The following is a 21409-nucleotide window of genomic DNA, read 5'->3' on the forward strand; positions in this document are numbered from 1 at the left end:
ATTTTATTTTGAGACAGGTTTTCCCTAAGTTGCTGAGGCTGGCTTTTGAATTTGTGATCCTTCTGCCTCAGCCTCCTGAGCCACTAGGATTACTGGTGTGGGTCACTGTGCCAGGTTCAGCATCTTTAAACTAGCACAAACCCATAGGCTTGAATTACAATGGGCAGTGGGTTGTGGTGGTGCACACCAGTAACCGCAGTGACTCAGGAGGCTGAAGCAGGAGAATAGCAAGTTTGAGGTCAGACTCAGTAATACAGTTAGATCCTGTTTCATAATAAAAAATAAAAAGGGCTGGGATTTAGCTCAGTGCTAAAGCGGCCCTGGATTCAATCCTTAGTGGGAGGCATCACAGTGGGCATTTTAACTCACAGGTGTCCTCTGGGCAGAGGGAGATTTGAATAGAGGATAAACACTAGAACCCTGCTTAGTCCTCAGCACAAAGACAGCTGTGGATATTGTTATCATGCATTCGACATAAAAGCCAATACTAAAATTGGTCTTATGTATCAATCCTTGATCCAAGAGAAACATCATTAGGACTTTTTCTTTTTTTTTTGTGGTGCTGGGGACCGAACCCAGGGCCTTGCGCAAGGCAAGCACTCTACCGACTGAGCTATCTCCCCAGTCCAGGACTTTTTCATACCAGGTCGATAGTGAGTCCCTAAGATATTTTGTTTGTTCTTTCGTTTTGTTTTGTTTTGAAGTATTCACCAAGATGATAAGGAAGGGTGTCAATAAAATTCCTTAAGTAATCAGAACAGGGATAGAAGTTAGGTTCCTTAAATACGTTTATGTGTGTGGGAGAAGGAGACAATCCCAGGAGGGTATGCAGCTCCGGTGCGACTCCTGTCTTGGATCAGAAGGGCTTTAGGTATCAGGGACAGGTTAGGTGGTGTTTTTTCGGTTGCTTCTCCCTCCGCCCCCCTTTTTTTCTTTTGTGGTACTTACGATTGAACCCAGAGGCTCTCTACAACTGAACTAATTCCCCAGACTAGTTTAATTTTTTATTTTGTGACAGGGTTTCGTTAATTTGCCCAGGTTGGACTTGAATTTATGATTCTCCGGCCTCAGCCTTCCAAGTTCCTGGGTTACAGGCCTGTGTTACGGTGCCGGCTCAACCTCACTACCGGAGAGTGGAATTCTAGTTTCATTCCACTCCACGCTGAGGGTCTTTTACTTGCTCCCCACCCCACTTTTGTAAAGCCAGGGAGTGGGCTTAGAGCACTTTTCTGGGAGCCTAGTACTCGGGGACACCTGTGACACTCCCCAGAGCAGTTTGCACACGACTACACCTCGCCCCTCATCCACCGATGGGCGTGGGCGGGGCCTAGCGGGGCGGGGTCTACCAAGGCTGCGCCCGGAGATTCACCTGTGCGTACAGATTGACTCACCTGCCCTTCCCCAGCCCTCCCCCGCTAACGAGCTGTTCCAGGAGTCACCGCTCCTCCTCCCTCTCGGGGGTCACTCTCGGTCTGAGCGCCCACTAAGGGCCCGAGATGAGTAATTCTGGGGACTGGGAGAAAAGGCAAAGGTCCTTCGGGGGTCCGGGCGTGCAGTACGTCCTCTTCCCAAAGCTTGGGCCGCGAAAGGCCAGGAAAAGCGGGCGGGGCAGCAGGGGGAGGCGCCGGGAAGAGCGTGCCGGAGGGAGGTGCCGGGAGGGGCGGGCGGGGCCCGGGCCGCGGGGCGGGGGCCGCGGGGCGGGGGCCGCGGGCGGGGGGCGGGGGCGCCCGGCGGCCCATTTCCTCCTCGCAGCCGGACAGGAGGTAGACAAAGCGGCGGCCGTCGGCTTCGCGCTTCTGGAGTCCTGCTTTCGTCCCGCTCGCCGCAGGTAACTCTTCGCACCTCCTTTTGCACGGACCTGAGTTCCCAGCCGGGCGAGGGGCTCTTCAGGCCGGGCCGCCCGAAGCCGGGCCTTGTGGTGGCCTGGCGGGGCGCATTCTTCGGCGACGCTGTCCGGGATTGGGCTCCCGGCTGGCACGGTCAGGCGTCCTGCGGGCGGCCGCTTCCCCCCGGGGCCCGGGTCTTGGGCTCTGTGCGGGCCGGGCCCCTGCTTTCCGGTGGTCGGGAAGTTGGGCGGCCGTGGCGGCTGGAGAAGAGACGCCGTTGGCCCGGCGCCGCCGCGGCGCTTCCTCTTGGAAAAGTTTCTCCTGTTTTCTAAACTTTGTTCCCGGGCCTTGGCGCGTGCGCGGGCCCTTGTGGTGCGCCCCCAGCCGCCTTTCCTCTGGTGTCGCGTCCGCGCGGTGTCCCTGTGCGGGTGTGTTCCAGCATTGAGTTTTCCAGGGAAGTGATCGTTGTCTGGTTTTGTGGCTGCTGCTCCCCTCCCCCTCCTGGCCACAGAAACTTCCCGGTGTGCTGGACGCGACATTGGCGGGACCCGAATTCCGGCCTCGGCGAATTTGAAAGTCGTAGTTTTCCCTTTCTCTGACAGTCTTGATGGTAAGGTGCGCCACACCCGTAAGGACTTTGGCGTTTACGTATCAATCTGTACTTTGAAAGTACTCAGTCGCCTTGTTCTACTTAATTGGACGTATTTCACTCAGTCCTAGTTTTTAGAAGTGGCATTAGAGAATTTATTTTTGACTTTTAAAGGAGAGAGAGAGGGGTGGGGGGAGAGACACACACAGGGAGAGAGATAGGGAGGGAGGGAGGGAGGAAAGGAAGGAGAGAAAGAGGGAGGGTAAGGAGAGAACTGGTCAGAAAAGATGTTGACTGACTGTTTAACCTTGGCTCCGCAGCAGTGACTTCCCAATAACGCAGGCGGCGGTTGTCTCCAATCGCGGATTAGCGCTCTGTTACGTCCTCCTGAGTCTTTGTAACATTCGATGTGTGTTTTGTACAGAATTTACAATAACTTAGAAAAGAGAGTAAGATACGTTAAGTCTCCCACTAAATTAAAGCCATTTCATATTTATGATGAAGGAAATGATGACGTTTTGATGAAAGGATACTTTGTATTTAGCAGTGATTTTTAAAGATCGTACAGGCGTTTTTAAGAAACAGGATTTGTGAAGAGTGGAGCAGTCGTCCATTGTCTCTGCTCAATTGTTTACCCTTCTTAAATTTTTTAAAGTTATTTTTTTCCCCTCTTTTTGGGGAGCTCATAGGTGTTTAAGACATGGTCTTTGTCCATAAAGGGCTCACAGCATAGTGGAAGAGGCATACTCCCAGATGTAGCAGGCTGCTCTAATGCGGTAAAAATACTGATAAGAAACTACAATGTGTGGATCTAATTTTATGTAATACTAAACAATGGAAGAAACTTGTGGAGGCCGGAGGGAGGGCTGATGAGTTTATTTTGTCTGGAAAGACAGATTTTGGGAGGTGATGGCATTTGAATTGGACAGAACTTAAGTTTTGTTATATGAAGGTAGAAAGTCATGAGAAGCATAAAAGGGGCATGAGTGTGGGGGATTATGATCTCTCCAGGTTTTCCTTTACTTTTGACTATACTTTCCTCCCTCCCACATGTAAGTTCTATCCAGTATACTTTTGGTCTTCCACATCATTGATGTGGCATCACCTTCACTTTCATCAGTTAACATCTTCTACACAGTGACTTAGAGGTCAGGGGTGCCCTTTTCCCCCTAGTTGAGAATCACTGCTCTGTGTAGTCTCATTAATCTTAAGTGCTAACATTCAGCTGTCTATTTTGAATACAGACCCATATAGTCACTTGTGTACCAGGGAACTCTTTGGATGTACCACATGCTTCTCAAACTCAATATGTCTTAAATGAGACTGTTTTCTTCAGGAGGCATAAACCAGATGTGGAGAGTCAGGGTCTTGGGATTGTTTTGAGAAAGTATCATTAGTGTGAGACACTGCAGCCCTGCTTTTTGGGGGTGGTGATGGTGTGTGTGTGTGTGTGTGTGTTGGTGAAGATTTGGACAGAAATAGAATCCTCTGCAGGTGTAAAGGGCCTGAGACAGAAGAGTCTCAATGTGTTTGGAGGCCTGAGGCTTACCTGTGTAGCTTGAGTACTCTTGGGGTGGACAGAGGACTTCACATGAGATGGCCAGGGAAGAGAGACCAGGCCAAAGAGGGCCATATGTGGATTTTATTTTATTTTTTGTTTCCAGGAATTGAACCCAGGGGTGCTTAACCACTGAGCTACATCCCAGTTCTTTTTATTTTTTTATTCTAAAACAGGGTCTCACTAAGTTGTTTAAGGCCTTGCTAAGTTGCTGAGGCTGGCCTTGAACTTGGAATCCTCCTGCCTCAGCCTCCCAAGTCCTTGAAATTACAGGCATATGCCACCACCCCTGGCCCATAAACAGATTTTATTCTCAATCTGTAAGAAGCCATTGTAGGGAGTTTTGCGATCTAATAACTATTTTAACTTTTGTTGATGCTTAGAGAAGACTTGTATTTGTATGCATGTGTAATCAGGGAGTTGAGCTAGGAACTTAGATGGCATGGAGTAAAGGAGGTAGGGATAAAGGGAGCTGTATTTTGGAGAAATGAGGCAGGACTTAAGTATGGCTTGGATGACTAGGTTTCTTTGTAACATTGTTTCCTCAGTGATTTTTGCATGTTTTGTCCCCTCCCCGCCTCCACCCCCTATTGAACTCTTAGTATTAGGTTTTAGTTTTTCATTTTTGGTTGCATGCCTATTGCTAACATCTATTTTTTGTTTGTTTGTTATTTCCAGAAACCCAGAGTGCTGGGGACTCGAACCCAGGCCTCCAGCATGAGAGGCTGGCAGTCTACGAGATGTGCTATATGGCCTGCTAACATTTATTTTTTTAGTTAAAATGTAAAAAAAAAAAAAAAAAAAAAAAATATTTTAAGATGTTGATGAATGTTTATTTTAATGTGGTGCTGAAAATCAATCCTAGTGCCTCACACATACTAGGCAAGTGCTCTACCACTGAGCTCCTATTGCTAACATTTTAATGCAAGCTCTAACGGTGCCATACCTTATTAATGTCCCTATTTGCCTTTCCTGTTACAAAGTGAGCCTCATAAGCTCCTTGAAGGCCAGTAACTGATAGCCTCAGTTGTTGGGGTAGTACCTGGCAAGGAGGGCAGATTAGATTCTTGTTGAACCAGATGCAGTGGCACACACCACCTATAATCCAGTGATTTGGGACATTGAGGCAGAAAGATGGCAAGTTTGAGACTACCCTCAGCAACTTAGTGAGACTGTTTCAAAATAAAAAATAAAAAGGGCTGGGGATGCAGCTCAGTGTGAAAGCACCCCTGCATTCAATCCCCAGTACCAAAACCAAAAACAAGTCTTTTATTTTAGAGTTTAACTTCTGGGAGAACATTGATAAGTGAGGCAACTGATTATGGAGGGCCTGGAATATCAAATTGCTGTTTTCTGTAAATTGAAAACCATCTCCAGTTCTGTTTTTCACCCAGATATAATCATTGATGAAATCCTCTATACAGTGTCCACTTTACTTATCTTTCTTTTCTGTTCTTTATCATCTGTCTATTTTTCTCTACTGGGGTTTGAAGCCAGGGGTGCTCTACCTCTGAGCGAGACCTCCAGCCTCTTTTACTTTTTACTTTGAGACTGGATCTCACTTAGTTGCTAAGTCTTGACTGGGAACTTGCCCTCTTCCCTCTTTCCCTAGTGGTGGTAATAAGCATGCTAGGTATGCACTCTACTACTGAACTATATCCCCAGGCCCAAACTTTCCATCCTCCTGCCTCAGCTTCCCAAGTAGCTAGGATAATAGGAGGCAAGCGCCACCATTCCTGGCTCTCTCTTTTTTTGGCGATACTGGGGACTGAATCTGGGAGTACTTTACCACCGAGCTACATCCCAGCCCTTTGCCACAACCTATTTTCTTTGTTTTTTTGAGACCATATTTTGGGGTCTCAATATGTTGCCCAGACTCGCCTTTAACTCTTAGGCTCAGGGGATCCTCCTGCCTTCCAAATAGGTGGGACTGCAGGCATTGCCACCACTCTCAACTTAACATGCTTTTTTTCTTTTCCTAGTACCAGGGATTGAACCCAGGGGTGCTTAAGCTCTGACCTACATTCCCAGCCCTTTTTATTTTGAGACAGGGCCTCACTAAGCTGCTGAGGCTGACCTTGAACTGCCATTCTCTTGCCTCAGCCTCCCTAGTTGCTGGGATCACAGGTGTGCGCCACTGCACCCTGCTTAACATGCTTTTTGCATGGAAACTTTGATCACTGTGACTGAAAAGAATTTTTGTCTGAAATCCTAAAATTTGCACCTGACACATGACATTCTCACTATCTTTTTTTTTTTTTTTGATGGCAAATTATATGTAAAAATTAATCACTTAAACTCTTTTTAAGTGTATGCTTCAAGTAGCATTAAGTACATTCACATTAAAAATAACTTCCCATTCCCTCTGGCCCTGACAACTGTCATTCTATTTTTTATCTTTCTGCTCTTTTTTTCTTTGAGATGTTGGGTCTTGCATATGCTAGGCAAGTGCTCTACCCTTGAGCTACATCTCCAGCCCTGGGGTGTGTGTGTGTGTATGTGTGTGTGTGTGTGTGTGTGTGTATATATATTTTTTTTTTTTGGTGACTGGTTTTAACATTGTCTTCAAGGCTTATCCATTTTGTAACAAGTTTCAAAATTCTTTCCTTTCCTCCATTTAAAAAAAAAAAAAAATCTCAGTGCTGGGAATTGAACTCAGGGCCTTGCCCATACTAGGCAAGTGCTTTACCACTGAACTACATCCCCCTTCCCCTTTAAAATTTTTCATCTTGAGACAGGGTCTGGTTAAATTGCCTAGGGTCTCCTTGAACATCCTGCCTCAACCTTCTGAGTAGCTAGGATTACAGGTGTGTGCCACCACACCTAATACTTTCCTTCCTTTTAAAGACTGAATAATATTCCATTATCCATTCATCTTTTGATGGACACTTGAATTACTTCTACCTTTTGACTATTGTGAATAATGCAGCTATGAATGTGTGGGTACACAAATACTTGTTTTGAGTTTCTGCTTTTCGTTTTTTGAGGAATGTATCCAGAAGTGGAATTGCTAGATCATATGGTAATTGTGTTTAATCTCCCTCCCCCAACAAGTACTAGGGATTAAACCAAGGGTCATACTATCTCTGAACTACATCTCCAGCCCTTTATTTTTGTTTTGAGTCAGGGTCTTATTAAATTGCTGGCTTGAACATGCAATTTCAAATTGCTAGGATTATAGGCGTAGGCCACTCTACCAGGCCTGTGTTTAGCATTTTGAGGAACCAGCAGAGTATTTTCTATAGCTGTTGTGTACCGGGGATTCCAATTTTTCTACATCTTCACCAACACTTATTGCTTTATGTTGTTGTTTTGTTTTTTTTCATGATAGCCATTGTGATGAATTAAAACTGTTGTCTCGTGGTTTTTATTTGTAAATTCCTTCATGGTGAGTAATGTTGAGCATCTTTTCATGTGATTATTAGTCATTTGTATATACAGTTGGAGAAACTTCTGTTTAAACTGACCCCTCCCTTTTGTAGTGGGGATTGAACCCGAGGCACTGTACCCCAGGGTTACATCCCCAGCCCTTTTTATTTTGAGACAAGGTCTCTAAATTTCTGATGCCTAGTTCTCAGTTTAGAACTTGAGATCTTCCTGCCTCAGTCTCATGAGTAGTTGGATTACAGGTGCGTACCACCACGCCTGGCTAAATCATCCATTTTTAAGTTAAAAAAACTTTTGAAGTGCCAGGAACTCAGGGCCTTGGGCATGCCAGGAGTTCTTAATGTATTCTTTTTTTTTTTTTTTTTTTTTTTTTTTTTTACAGTGCTGGGGATTGAACCCAGGGCCTTATGCTTGCAAAGCAAGCACTCTCTACCCACTGAGCTATATCCCCAGCTCTTAATGTATTCTGAATAGTAGTGAATTATCAAAAATATATGATTTGTAAATCAAATACTTTCTCCCAAACTGATGTGTTGCCTTTTAATTCTGTTGATGGTGTCCTTTGTTGCACCAGTTTTTTCATTTTCTTTTCTTTTTGGTGGTGGTGATACTGGGAATGGAATCCAGGGTCATTCTACCACCGTTACACCCCCAACCCTTTTTATTTATTTATTTTTAAATATTGGTATAGGATCATACTAAGTTGATGAAGCTGACCTTGAACTTGAGATCCTCCTTCCTCAGCCTTGGGAGTAGTTGGGATTATAGGCATGCTGTGCCACTACTCTTGGCAATAGTTTTTTTTTTTTTTTTTTTTTTTTTTTTTCTCCAGTGCTGGGGATTGAACCCAGGGCCTTGTGCTTGGGAGGCAAGCACTCTACCAACTGAGTTATATCCCCAGTATTTAATTTTTTTGTTTTTTTTGGTACCAGGAATTGAATCCAGGGGTGCTTAACCACTGAGCCAGATAGGGCCTTGCTAAGTTGCCTAGGGTCTTACTAAGTTGCTGAAGCTGATTTTGAACTCATGATCCTCCCAAGTTGCTGGGATTACAGGCGTGTGCCACTGTATCTGGCTAATATAATTTTTTTAATTTTTATTTATTTGTGGTGCTGGGGATCAAACCCAGGGCTTAATGCATCTAGCAAGCACTCTACCACTGAGCTACATCCCCAGCCAATTGTTTTTATTTTTGATAAAGTACATTTTTTATTGTTACTGTTGGTTGTACTCTTGGTGTCATATCTAAGAGAACATTTTCAAATTCAGTGTCATGGAACTTTTTCCTATAGCTCCTCCTGTTAGCTAAACTGTGGATACCTTGAGGTTAGATATTATATTACTATTCCATCCACTTTTCCTCCTACATAGTGAGCACATGGTAAGCAAGGAAATACATTTTAAAATTATTTATTAGAAGATTATAGTAAACAGTAGATTTATGGAGTGGGGTGTTTTTTAGTGCTCATTTGTTATTGATTATATTTCTATTTAATGAATTATGATCATGACATACTCTTAGGAGTTTTTAGTCTTATGAGATGCAGCCCTGGAATTTGAACTTTGTCTTTTGTATAATGAATAAGTTGTTTATAAAGGATATTTACTTATGATATGATAAAATGTTATTCTTTATTATGGAGCACTGGATAGGACAAGTTCTTTCTTCTTCTTGTGGTACTAGAGATTGAATGCAGGGTGATCTTCCATTGAACTATAGCCCCAGTTCTTTTATTTTTACTCCCTGTTCCCCAACACAAACAGCCTCATCCCAGTCTTTTTTAATCTTTGAGACAGTGTCTCGCTAAGTTGCTTAGGGCCTCACTAAGTTGCCTAAGCTGACCTCAAATTTGAGATCCTCCTCCTTCAGCCTTCTGAGTCTGGGATTCCAGGTGTATGCCACTGTGCCCAAGCAGGACAAGTTTTTATCCATATTAAGTGTTTGTCTTACAAGTAAAACCAGTGAATAATTTTAGTGGATTTTTTTTTTTTTTTTTTTTGGTGGTGGTGCTGGCGATTGAACCCAGGGCCTTGTGCTTGTGAGGCAAGCCCTCTACCAACTGAGCTATCTCCCCAGCCCCAATTTTAGTATTTAAATATCCCTAAATTGCTAATTTATCTTCATGAAAACTCTACTAGTCCATAAATTCTTAGATGCTTCAAGACAATTATATTCTTTTTTGGTTCCTGCGATTCCTGATTTATTTCTTTGCCCCTAGCAGTAACTATTAAATAAACATTGAATTAGTTATAGTAGGTCAACTTCTATATATGATTGTGCCAGGTTGATATGAGGATAGAGACATGGCTTCACATCCAGCTTATTAAATTTTTTGTTTAATAAACAAAACTCGTATTTAGCCGTGTGTGGTGATGCACACCAGTAACTGCAGACACTGGGGAATGGAGGTAGGAGGATTGCAAGTCTGAGGCCATCCTCTGCAACTTTTTAGAGACCCTGTCTCAAAATAAAAATAAAAAGGGCTGGGGATGTAGCTCAGTGCTTAAGCCTGGGTTCAGTTTGTGTTCCCAAAACAAACAAAAAAACAACAAAAACTCCCACTCATTTATATCACCTACAGATAAATTCTGTTATCATTTTCAGGTACAACTTTAAAAAGAAATTTTTTTAGTTGTAGATGGACACGATGCCTTTATCTGTTTTTTATGTGGTGCTGGATTGAACTTGTGCTGGGCAAGTGCTCCACCACTGAGCTACAACCCCAGCCCCCTTGTGTTCTCATGTAATCAATTGTACACTTATAACTTGAACATTTCCTCTAGTAGTGTAAATTTTATTTTATGTAGTGCTAAGAATGCTGCCAAATAAACTTGCAAATGCCCTTAATTGTAAGATTTTAGAAACTTAATAATGTGAAATAATTTGTACTTTTGGATTTATGAAATATTATTAATTGCACAGTGCAGGGTGTTCTGTTATATAGCTGTTGCTTCTTTTTTTTTTTTTTTTGTACTGGGGAATTGAACCCAGGGCTGCCTAACCACTGAGCCACATCCCCATTTTTTTTTTTTTTTTATGTTTTTTAAATTTTGAGACAGTCTCGCTAAGTTGCTGAGACTGGCTTTGAACTTGAGAATCTTCCTGCCTCCACATCCGGAACCACTGGGATTATAGGCGTGTACCACCACACTTGGCACTGTTATATAGCTTCTTTAATCATTTGGGCATTTCGCTGCTTCCAGGGTTGCTTTATTTAACTTTTAGCTAAATCTTACCCATCCTTGATTTATTTTTTTAGGATAACTTCTTAGAAGCAGAATTCCTGAGGGAAAAGTTATACTTTTTAAAAATACAGTGCTAAAATATGTATAAAATTTACCATTTTAGCTGTAATTATGTGTTACTTAATAAGACCACACTCTCCAAGAAATACATCATTAGGTGATTTTGTTGTGTGAGCATCATAGGGTGTACTTAAAACAAACCTAGGTGATATAGATCAGTTCCTGGATGTGGCCTTGATACAGTTGAGACAGGGCAAATAGGTGATATAAGGCTGCTGCCTCCTTTGCAACAAGGCATACTGTTTTACAGCAAACTTTTCTGTAAGTGGAAGGAGTGCATCTTAAAATAATGAGTAAAGTACAATAAATATATAAACCAGTGACATTATTATTAAGTATGTACTGACAAAGTTATACTATTATGCAACTAGCAGTAGTTTTGTTTATACTAGCATCAACACAAATATGCAAGTAGTACATTGCACTGCCTTGTGATGGCTGCAGTGTCACCAGGCAATAGGGATTTTTTAGTTACATTATAATTTTTATGGAACCACTGTTCTATATGTGACTGGTTCATCCCCTCACTTGCTCCACTGCCCTTTGATCCATTCTTTTTTTTTTTTTTTTTTGGTCCATTCTTGACTGAAGCATAATTATTGTAGTGTGTGACTATTTTTTTTAACTTAAAAATTTTAAAAATCATTTTAGTTACACATATTAGGGTTCATTTTGACATAATTATACAAGCGTAACATGACTTTTTAAATGTTTAGTTGGGCAGTAAGTATATTCACAGTGCTATGGGTCCATTACCACTGTGCATTTCTGGAATTTGATGGTGTTCCACAAGTTCCTTATGCTATGTTATTTTCAGTTTTTGTTTTTCAGAGACAATAATTTCAGTTGTCCTATTTTCAAGTTCATGGATTCATTTTTCTGTCTGCTCAAATCTTTCTTTGAATCCCTCTAGTAAATTTTTCATTTTGATTATTATATTTTTTAGCTCTAGTATTTCCTTTTGGTTTCTTTTTAAGTTTTCTATTTTTTCATTGATAAGATAGTTACTATAAAGTTTTTGTGGGCCTGGAAATACAACTGAGTGGTAGAGAACTTTGCCTAGCATGCACAGGACCCTGGACCCTGGGTTTGATTCCTAGTACTACAGGGGGAAAAAAAAAAAAAAAAAAAAAAAAAGCCCACCAAGTCTTTGTCTAATATAGGTCCACCCTCTGGGCTTTCTCTAGGAGAGTTCCCCCCCCCCCTTTGATCATGCCATACTTTCCTGTTTCTTTGTATGCCTTTTAACTTTTTTTTCTTTTGCAGTTCTTGCACATTCTAGGCGAGTGCTATACCCCTGAACCATGCCCAGTCTAATTTTTTTAAAATAAAACTAGAAATTTGAATCTAATGATCTAATAACTCTGATATCTAAGACTGGCTAATGTATAAAGAGGTTATTTATCTACCAGTTTTGGAGGCTGGTAGTAGACAGGATGGCACCGGCTCTAATGAGGGCTCCTTGTCTGTGTCACATGTCACACATCAGATGGCATCATGGCAGTAGTGTGTGATAGGGAGAGATACATGGTGAGACAGAAAGCCAGAGATCAGGGAGGGGCCAGTTTTGCTCTTTATAATTCACTTTCCTAGGAACTAAGTAGGTTTCCATAAGAACCACCTTAATTCCTTCCGAGGGCAGTAGCTACATGACCTAACAACCTCTCAGAATCCTACCACCTCTTATTACACTGAGGACTGAGCTTCTAACACAAGAACCCTTGGTGAACACACTTAAACCATATCCAAAGTATAGCACTGAGAATCAGCCTGAGGTATAAATTTAAGGACTTGTTTTTGAACCTGTATCTTTCCTTGGTAACATTTTAATCTCCATATGGTTGCTTTTGAATGTCCTACTCTTTAAATCCTGGCTCCCAAAAGAGGAAAAAGAGAAATATGGGCTGTGACAGGGGAGAGGCACTGTCCTGTTAAATTCCTTGGAAGTCACTAGCTGGAGGAAGACAACTTGCAGACAAGGTAGAGTTGTAATATGACTGCTTTTCTTCGTGTCTCCACCTTTCTGATTAGGGGCAATAGTCAGAACAAAGTTCCACAATATTTGGAAGACGGTGTCCTTATTGCCCACCCTGGCTCCTGCAAATTGTTTATAAGCTCTTGAGGAACTTGAGTGCTCATCTGTTATTTGTCTTATTTGGAGATTAGGGCAGTGGGAAGCTGCTGTTAAGGTCTGAAACTGACCAGAATTTACATAATTTACTGTCTGATCCTTTCTCTGGAAGTTTCATACCTTCTCCAGTAGACTGAGAAATTCCTAAGTGGGTATATCAGACAGATTATGTCAGTGCAGTTGTTTAGGTGGGGTGACATTTCCTGGTGCTTCCTCCTCCGTCATTTTCTCAGAGTGTCCTCCCAGAATTTCCTTCCTTTTCAAGGCTGAGTAATACTGCATTGCATCTGTATACCACATTTTGTTTATCCATTCATCTTTTAATGGACATGTGGAATGTCCAAGATATGTTACTTTTACAGCTTTAAAAATTTTGTTAGATTTCCCTCAAGAAGTGTACTTTATTTATATCTGTGGTATATCAAGTTATTTTCCGTGTTACACATTCTTGGTGTAGTGTTTGACTACTTGGTATTGGGAACTTTAACTATTGAATGAAGCTGAAAGGAGACTTTTTCTTTAAAAAATAGTTCTAGGGATGGAACACAGGGCCTCTTGTGTGCTAGGCAAGTGCTCTATTACGTCCTCAGTGTAGCTGAAGGGAGGGTTTTGATGAAGGTCACACTCCTTGGATGGAGGTAGAAATGTTCCTTAGGCTGGGTAGGTTCATAGTAAATTCTGGGAGGGCTGCAGGCTGCTGGTGGTGTCATCCAGAGATTGTTTGGCACTGAATTTCTGTCCAGCAATGCTCCTTGTCAAGGATGATCATGGATCCATCTTCTCATCTGGAGGGCTTCTAAAGCCTCTTCAGAGGTTGATGTTGACTTGGCTTTTGCAGCATAGGTTCTGAGTAAATAATATTTTGAACACTTAAATTGTGTGATTTAGTTGTATGTATGTGCTTTTAGAAATAGATTTACTTTTCTGTGTCTGGAATGTGGAGGTGATAATACAATTGTTTTTAGAACAGTTTAGCAAAGAGTGATTTGTTTTTTGTTTTTGTTTTCTTTTCGTTGCAACTGGGTCTTACTGTTTTGCCCAGGCTAGTCTAGAATTTGTGGGCTCAGGTAATCCTCCTGCATTAGCCTCCTGAGTAACTGGGACTACAGGTGTTTACTACTGTGCTGGCTCCAAAGAATGAATCATATAGCATATAAAGAGTGAAAAAATGAACTGGTAAATTTCCTTCAGGTGTTTTTGGGAGCAAGTTTGACTTTTTTGAGGGGGAGTCCTAGAGATCAAACCCAAAGGCATTTAACCACTGAGCTACATCCCTAGTCCTTTTTACAGATACAATTCTTTTTTAATTTTTTTTTTTTTTTTTGAGACAGTATTCTGCTAAATTGCTGAGACTGGCCTTAAACTTATGATCCTTTTGCCTCAGGCTCCTGAGTTGCTGGAATTACAGGTGTGCACCACTAAGCCCGGCAAGTTTGACTTTCTTCTTCTTCTTCTTTTTTTTTTTAATGTATTTCTTAGTTGTAGATGGATATAATACCTTTACTTTTATTTATTTATTTTAATGTGATGCTGAGGATTGAACCCAGTGCCTCACACATTCTAGGTGAGTGCTTTACCACTGAGCAACAACCACAGCCCCAGGTTTGACTTTCTATATGAAGATGAAGTAGTGAGATAGCAGGGTACCATGGCACATGCCTATATTCCCAGCAACTTGGGAGGTTGAAGCAGGAGAATTGCAAGTTCAAGGCTAGCCTAGCAACTAAGAGAGATCCTGAGGCAAAGCAAAAACATAACTGGGGATGTAACTCAGTGGTAGAGCAACACTGGGTAAGTTCCCCAGTAGTAGATTTAAAAAAAATAGTGAAAAACATGAACTTAATTATCTGTTCTGCTTTTCTAGCCCAAATCATTTTTTCTCCCTTAAGTGATTATGAAGCCACACACTTTGGAGCCTTAAAAAATTGTTGTTTATACTATGAATGTTGAAGGTTTTTTCTTAATACATTATTTTCTCTCTCTCTCCCCTTTTTTTTGTGGGGGGGTATTTGTTTTTAGCACCTTGTTTTCTCTTAAGGAAAAAAGTTAAGTGTTATTAAGCATCTGAAAGAGTCTCACGGGGCAGCAGTTTGTGAAACTTGCCCAGGTGCCAGTAAGTTGCTTCCAGGTCTTAAAAGTGTTTCTAAGGGAGCCTGTTGGTCTGCTCAATCCTCATGTTATGAACCTAGACCAAACAGTAGGGAATTGGACAGTTTGGCTCGATTTGCCCTACCTCATGTTATTTGCTCGTGGTGGGAGCACTATACTGAATTATCCATTATTGAAAGTTTAGAGTTCAGAAATAACCACCCTTCAAAATAAAATGGCAACATTACCCCTTCTCAGCTTCCAAATATTCATGTTTTCTTATTTAGCTTTTTTACAACTATCATACTTTTTCTTCAAGTGCAAGTATACCTCAACTCTATTTCTAATGGAGCTTGAAATTAGCATGCATTTCTATTTATTTGTTGATGGGCTGTCATCTGTCAACTCCATTTTTTGATTATAATTTAATTTGTGCTTTTTCACTACCTGCAAGTTTGAAGTAATGCATTTAGTTTAAATAGAGTTCAAAGGGCACCTTTGGATGTTGTTCTAAATATTTATAACAAAGATTTGATCATTTGGAACCTGAACTGTATGAGTAGTGTGATGTGATTATTAAAATGTCATCTTTTCCATGTTCTTATTTTATTGAAAGGACTGGAATTATTGGTGAAGTTATTGTAATTTTCATTTTGAGGAGTTTTTGAAAGAAACCTTCAAGGACTTTACAAAAGAAAAATTTATCTTTTGTGTTAAAATTTTGTAATGAATAACTGGGTATGGTGGCATATGCCTGCAGTCCTAGCTACTTTGGAGGCTAAGGCAGAAGAATTACAAGTTCGAGGTCAGCCTAGGCAACTCAGCAAGATCCTATCTGAAAATGAAAAAAAAAAAAGGGGGGGGGGACTGGGGAATGTAGCTCAGTGGTAGAGCACCATGGGGTTCAGTGCTCTATTTAAAAGCAAAAAATTGTAATGAGTAGTTCAATCCAGTTTGTTAGTTAATTAGTCTTGTTCCATAATTGTTAAAGTCTAATTCTTTCTTGAACTGCCTAGTTTTTGACTAATCCATTTCATCATATTGAGTTGTGAATTTTCCTCATTTTCTGAGGTTTCATCGTTAAATAGTGTTAAAAAAATGAACCATCAATTGTCTTGAAAATGTTTTATTGCTATGGTTAATGTTATTTTGTTAGTATTGACACTGAATTGAAGTTGCGAGTTGGAAGCCTGGTTACTATCAGGTTACATAATCTTCCAGTGATTTATTAACCAAGGTAGACTATAGACTGTTCTTTAAACTGAAAGCACTGTTATAAATCAGAAAACACATTCATTGTATTGTACTTCAAGTGACATGAAGAATAGGAGCCTTTGCTCGTCGTCCAGTTAGCCCTATATGACTGGCTCCAATCTGTGCTTTCTTTCTAAGCAAAGATTGAGTGTTACTATTCATTCGTGGTGTGTTGACTATTTTGTTATATTAAATATTTCATTATTAATTTGGACTCTTAATCATAGTTCATGAACTATGATAGTGCAGCAAATAAGCCAGAGGCTGTAAGGGAAAGGTAAGATTCAGTGTTCTTAGCATTTTCTATTTCTGGGGGATTTCTAAATTGGCAAAGTTTTCCTATAATTATGTGTTACTATTTTCTTATGTCCATGAACCTGGAGTCATCTTGTTGTCAGAAAAGCTTTGGACTGACTTTGAAATGGTTCTTTTAAAATCAGTCATTTTGTAGAGAAGTGGAAATGTGAAATGTGAACTTGATCCCTTGGGAGAGGGGGAAGAAAAATCAAAAGAGATGAAAGATGGCAACCCTAGAAAGAAATTTAAGCATATGTGGGTTAAGACCAGTGGAAGCTATGATACCTTCAAGGGGATTTTGGGAACCTGGTCTATTTCACTTTTTTTTTGTTTTTTAAACGTGTGGCTGTTAGGTGGCCAGATGTATTGCCATGGGTCCAGAGCAATGGGGCCAATTGATCATGGACTAAAATTTGTAAAAATTAAAAAAAAAAAAAAATTGTAAAATTAAGACCAAAATAAACCTTTTCACTTTATAATACCTTGTTATCTCAGGTATTTGTTACAGTGACAATAGCTCCTTTCTTTCTTTTTTCTTTCTTTCTTTCTTTTTTTTTTTTTTTTTTTTGGTGCTAGGGATCGAACCCAGGGCCTTGTGCTTGCAAGGCAAGCACTCTACCGACTGAGCTATCTCCCCAGCCCTTTTCTTTTTCTTTCTTTTTTTTTTTTTTTTTTGAGAGTGTTTGTTTTAGGGGTTCTCAAGTAATTGTTAGTGGTGAGAAGAGAATGAGTTGAGGATATTTTAAAATTAGGAAGGATGAAGTCCAAACCTTTAATGCCTTCTTAATTTCTTAGTTTATCTTTCAGCCTTAATGGTTGTTTTTTCACTACTCATCCTCTATTTTTCACTCATACAGTGGTTCCTGGAAAGTGCCAGTGCTCTTTGGTGTCATTGTCCTTCCCAACCTGAAACAATTGCCCTCCTTGGAATAATGTAGAACTCAGTAAGGCCTCCCTGACTAGTTGGAGACTCCTTCCTTTGTGCTAGTGGTGTTCCTCTTGTGCACTAGTAGAGAACTCTACAACTTTACGTTTTCTGTTGTATTGTAACTATATTCCTATTTAGACTGTGAGCATTTTTCTGCCAACTTTTTTTGAGAAAAGTCTTCAAACGTAATAGAAAAGTTGAAAGAATAATGAGCACTTGCTTTACCAGTTCACCTAGATTCATCAATTGTTAACATATTCCAGATTTGCAGTGAATAACTACAGATCAGACCTCATGGAACTTCACTCTTAACTTACTGTCACTCTTAGGAGGGATACTAAGAATGAGGACATGACCATGATGCCACTATCACTTGCAAGAACTTGGTATAACATTATGTAATACTTTTTTTTTTCTTGGCACAATACTGGGGATTGAATCCAGGGGCTCATGCATGCTTGGAAATGTTCTACCACTGAAGTACATGTCCAGCCTTTTTTTGATTTTGAGATAGGGTCTTGCTAAGTTGCCCAGGCTGATCTTGAACTTGTGATCCTCGTACTTCAGCCCACCGAATAACTGGGATTATAGGCTTGTACCACTGTCTGTAAAACCTTTTCTGTGTGTAGTTCTGGGGATTGAACCCAGGCCTCGTGCATGCCAGGCAAGCATTATACCTCTGAGGCTTATCCCCAGCTCCCAGCCTGTTAAACCTTTAAAAGAATGGTCTGAGGATTAATGTTACCTTTCCCTGGAAGGCAGACTCTTAGGCCCTACCTTAGACCTTCTGAATAAGAAATCTGTCTTTTAACAAGATCTTCAGAAGTTTGTAGTTTATATTCATGTTCAAGTCACTCCAGTTGTCCTAGTGATATATATATTGTGTGTGTGTATAAAATATATCATTGTGTATATTTTGGGGGGAAATTAGGAATCAGAGATCACATAATGCATTGTTGTCATATCTCTTTAGTCTTGATTTCCAGTCTTTTTTTTTTCCTTCTCCTTGGCATTGACATTTTTGAAGGGTTTAGACAAGTTTTGTAGATGCTTCAGTTTGGATTGGTCTGATGATGTTTCATTCTTAGGGCTTTGCAATGGGTTGTCAGGTTGTTCCACTGGTTGTGGTGCTAAATTTAAACACTTGATTAAATGGCATCTGCTAGATTTCTCTGTTGTACAATACCTGTTTCCTTTTGGTCTTAATAATTAATTGCTATGATATCTGCTTGGGATTTCTAATTAGTCCTTCTGTCCCTGGCACCTTGCAGAATTCCAGCACATGGCAATTGGTCATTGATGAATGAATGACAAAGTGGGTCATTAAAGGTATATACTCCAAGTTTTAGAGATAATTATTGCTTATTTTTTCACCCAGTTTGCATTACTACCCTGACTCTATAGTCAAGTCTAGACATCTTTTTGCCTGGCTCTATAAGAAAAGTACATTTCTCTTCCTTCTGTGAGCTTCCCAGCTGTGTGAAGAGTTTCAGTCTCATTGTTGTACAACAAAAAATTCTTTTCCCTGTTGTCTCTCTTTTCTGTCTCCAGTCCAGATGCTTTTTTCATATTCTTTGACTAGAGTCATGGAGTTTCCCTTATGGAAACAGGGACTTTCTGTGCATCCGTAATCAGTTGTCTGTTATGAGAGCTTAATTCAGCTTTCTGTTAAACACTCTTCCATTATTGATAGTCTCAACTATAATGGGATAGAAGCTAAATAAATGAATATAAAATATATATCTGGCCCATACTTGTGAAAAAACTCCCCCCTCCTCGGGACTGGGGGTTGAACCCAGGCATGCTTTACCACTGAGCTGCATCCCAACCCTTTTTTGTTTTTTATTTTGAGACAGGGTCTTACTAAGTTGTGTAGAGCCTTGCTGAGTTGCTGAGACTGGCCTTGAACTTGCCGTTACAAGTAAGTGTCATGATGGCCTGGGTCCTTTCTTTTCTTTTTCTTTTCTTTTCTTTTCTTTTCTTTTCTTTTTTGGTCTTGTTCACTCCTGTTGAGGATAGTATCTAGGCTGAAGAAGCACTCAAATATTTGCTGAATGGATGGTTAAATGGTTGACTGAACTCTTTATTTTTTTAGGTTTACCTTTTGTCTTTCGCTAAGTGCTTTTTGTAATCAAGCTTTTCCTTGTATTTCCTCATTACCTTTGCTGCTCTCAAGAATATAAGAGAGAGGACTGGGGTTGTGACTCAGAGCACTTGCCTAGTATGTGTGAGGTACTGGGTTCGATCCTCAGTACCACATAAAAATGAATAAAAAAAATTATTAAAAAATGTAAGAACAAAATAAGTGATTTAAGTATTTTCCTATTATTATTCTTTAAAGATCTAGCCAAATGTCTTTTTTTTCATAGGTTTGCATATTTTGTTTTGTTTTTTGGTACTGGGGATTGAACCCAGGGATGATTTTGAGACAGGGTCTCACTAAGTTGCTTAGGGCCTCACTAAGTTGCTGAGGTTGCCCTCAACCTTGGAATCCTGCCTCAGTCTCCCAAGTCCTTGGGATTACATGCATGCCCCACCAGACCCACCAACTCTTGTGTATTTGGAAGGAGAGCAACAGATTCTACTTTGTGCCCCAATACCTGATATGAAATGTGTATTATGGGTTGATTACATACAAATGATAGATGACTCATTTGATACAGTTACTCTGCAGTAGGTGGGAAACTTTACTGCAATTATACTTTGGCCTTCAGGGTTGACCAAGACTAAGCATTTTTTTGGATGGGGATCTTATAATTGTGATTAGAAATAGAGACCGTAATTATTGGGGAAAAGTTTTCTCTTTGTTTATGTGGACCATCTGCATTTTTATATCAATTATTTTCTTACCTCTTCCCTCAATTCCAACTGGTTTGTAGTTTAGAAGAGGAGTATGACAGATTGGGGACTGGAGATTTAGCCATATAGGCAGGATTTTCCCCCCCAGAGTGATTCTTAATTGTAAGGGTTACCTTTTTTTTTTTTTTTTTTTTTTTGGTACTAGGGATTGAATTTGGGCACTTTACCATTGGGCCACATCCACAGCCCTATTTTGTATTTTATTTAGAGAGGGTCTCACTGAGTTGCTTAGCACCTCACCATTGCTGAGGCTCGCTTCCAACTCGCAATCCTCCTGTCTCAGCCTCCCAAGATACTGGAATTACAGGTGTGTGCCACCATGCTAGCCCCCCTCTCCTGCCAGTTACCAGGAGATTTGAGAGTTGAGGCTCCAACATCAGTGTTAACTCTGCTTAATGCACATGCAACTTGGCATGCGTATGACTGCACTAAGTAATCTACAACCCTCTGTCTTGTACAGGACGACAGTTAACGTTACTTTGGGTACTTCTAATTTCTGAATTTCCTGATTTGCATTTAAATGAACTTTTCTAACATTTCATTAACCTAACCTTGCTATTAAAAAAAAAAAAATTGGCATTGAGTAGCCTAGTAAGTATGGGCTAAAGCTTTGGAGTAGACACATTTTAAGAATGATGTGGCCATTCTGTTGTAAATGAATTTATAATGTCTTTTGAGAAGGTATGAAATATGTAGCTCTTTTGCACAAATGAGGCAGTTTGCCAACAATCAGCTTTCTTGTTTCTGATAGAACTATGCCTTTATTTTCTACTTGTTGCTTCTCTCTGTTTTACAGATTGTTAGCCTAAGGACTGTATCTCTGCACCTTTCTGAATTTATAGTGATATTTTACTTTATAGCCAGGGTTGCCATTTTTAAGGTAATGAAGACTGAATAACTACAGTTTAACTTTTTATTTAGTTCCACTAAGCATAATCCCTCCTGGAAAAACTTAAAGTTGCTATAATTAACTAAGGTTGGCTACCTCTAGTAGGTTTTGTAATAGATCTTGCAAAGTAGTGCTCTGTAAGTTAATTGGAAAACTAGAAAGTGCCAGAGTTTTAAAAATTATTTGCTCAGTTACTCTAAACAATATCATTAATTGTAGAAAACCAGAAGATATGACTAAAATTAAAACAGGAACTATTTTTTGGTAGGCTTGTAAATATTTTCACTTCATGTTGCA

At 40.3% G+C, this 21409-nt stretch overlaps 1 protein-coding gene across 2 annotated transcripts in view; it reads left to right on the forward strand.

Annotated features, from left to right (window-relative positions):
• Window positions 1-1700: 1700 nt before the first annotated feature.
• Window positions 1701-21409, forward strand: part of Ctnna1 (catenin alpha 1) — a 173474-nt gene continuing 153765 nt past the window's right edge. The window contains exon 1 of one of the 2 annotated variants that reach the window (XM_047556839.1): window positions 1701-1828. The gene's annotated coding sequence lies outside the window, so the exon portion shown is untranslated. Of the gene's footprint in view, window positions 1829-19238; window positions 19286-21409 lie in introns of those variants that run through there. The other variant, XM_047556840.1, reaches the window with a different exon arrangement.

Source organism: Sciurus carolinensis, chromosome 6, assembly GCF_902686445.1.
Source record: "Sciurus carolinensis chromosome 6, mSciCar1.2, whole genome shotgun sequence".
Classification (NCBI taxonomy): domain Eukaryota; kingdom Metazoa; phylum Chordata; class Mammalia; order Rodentia; family Sciuridae; genus Sciurus; species Sciurus carolinensis.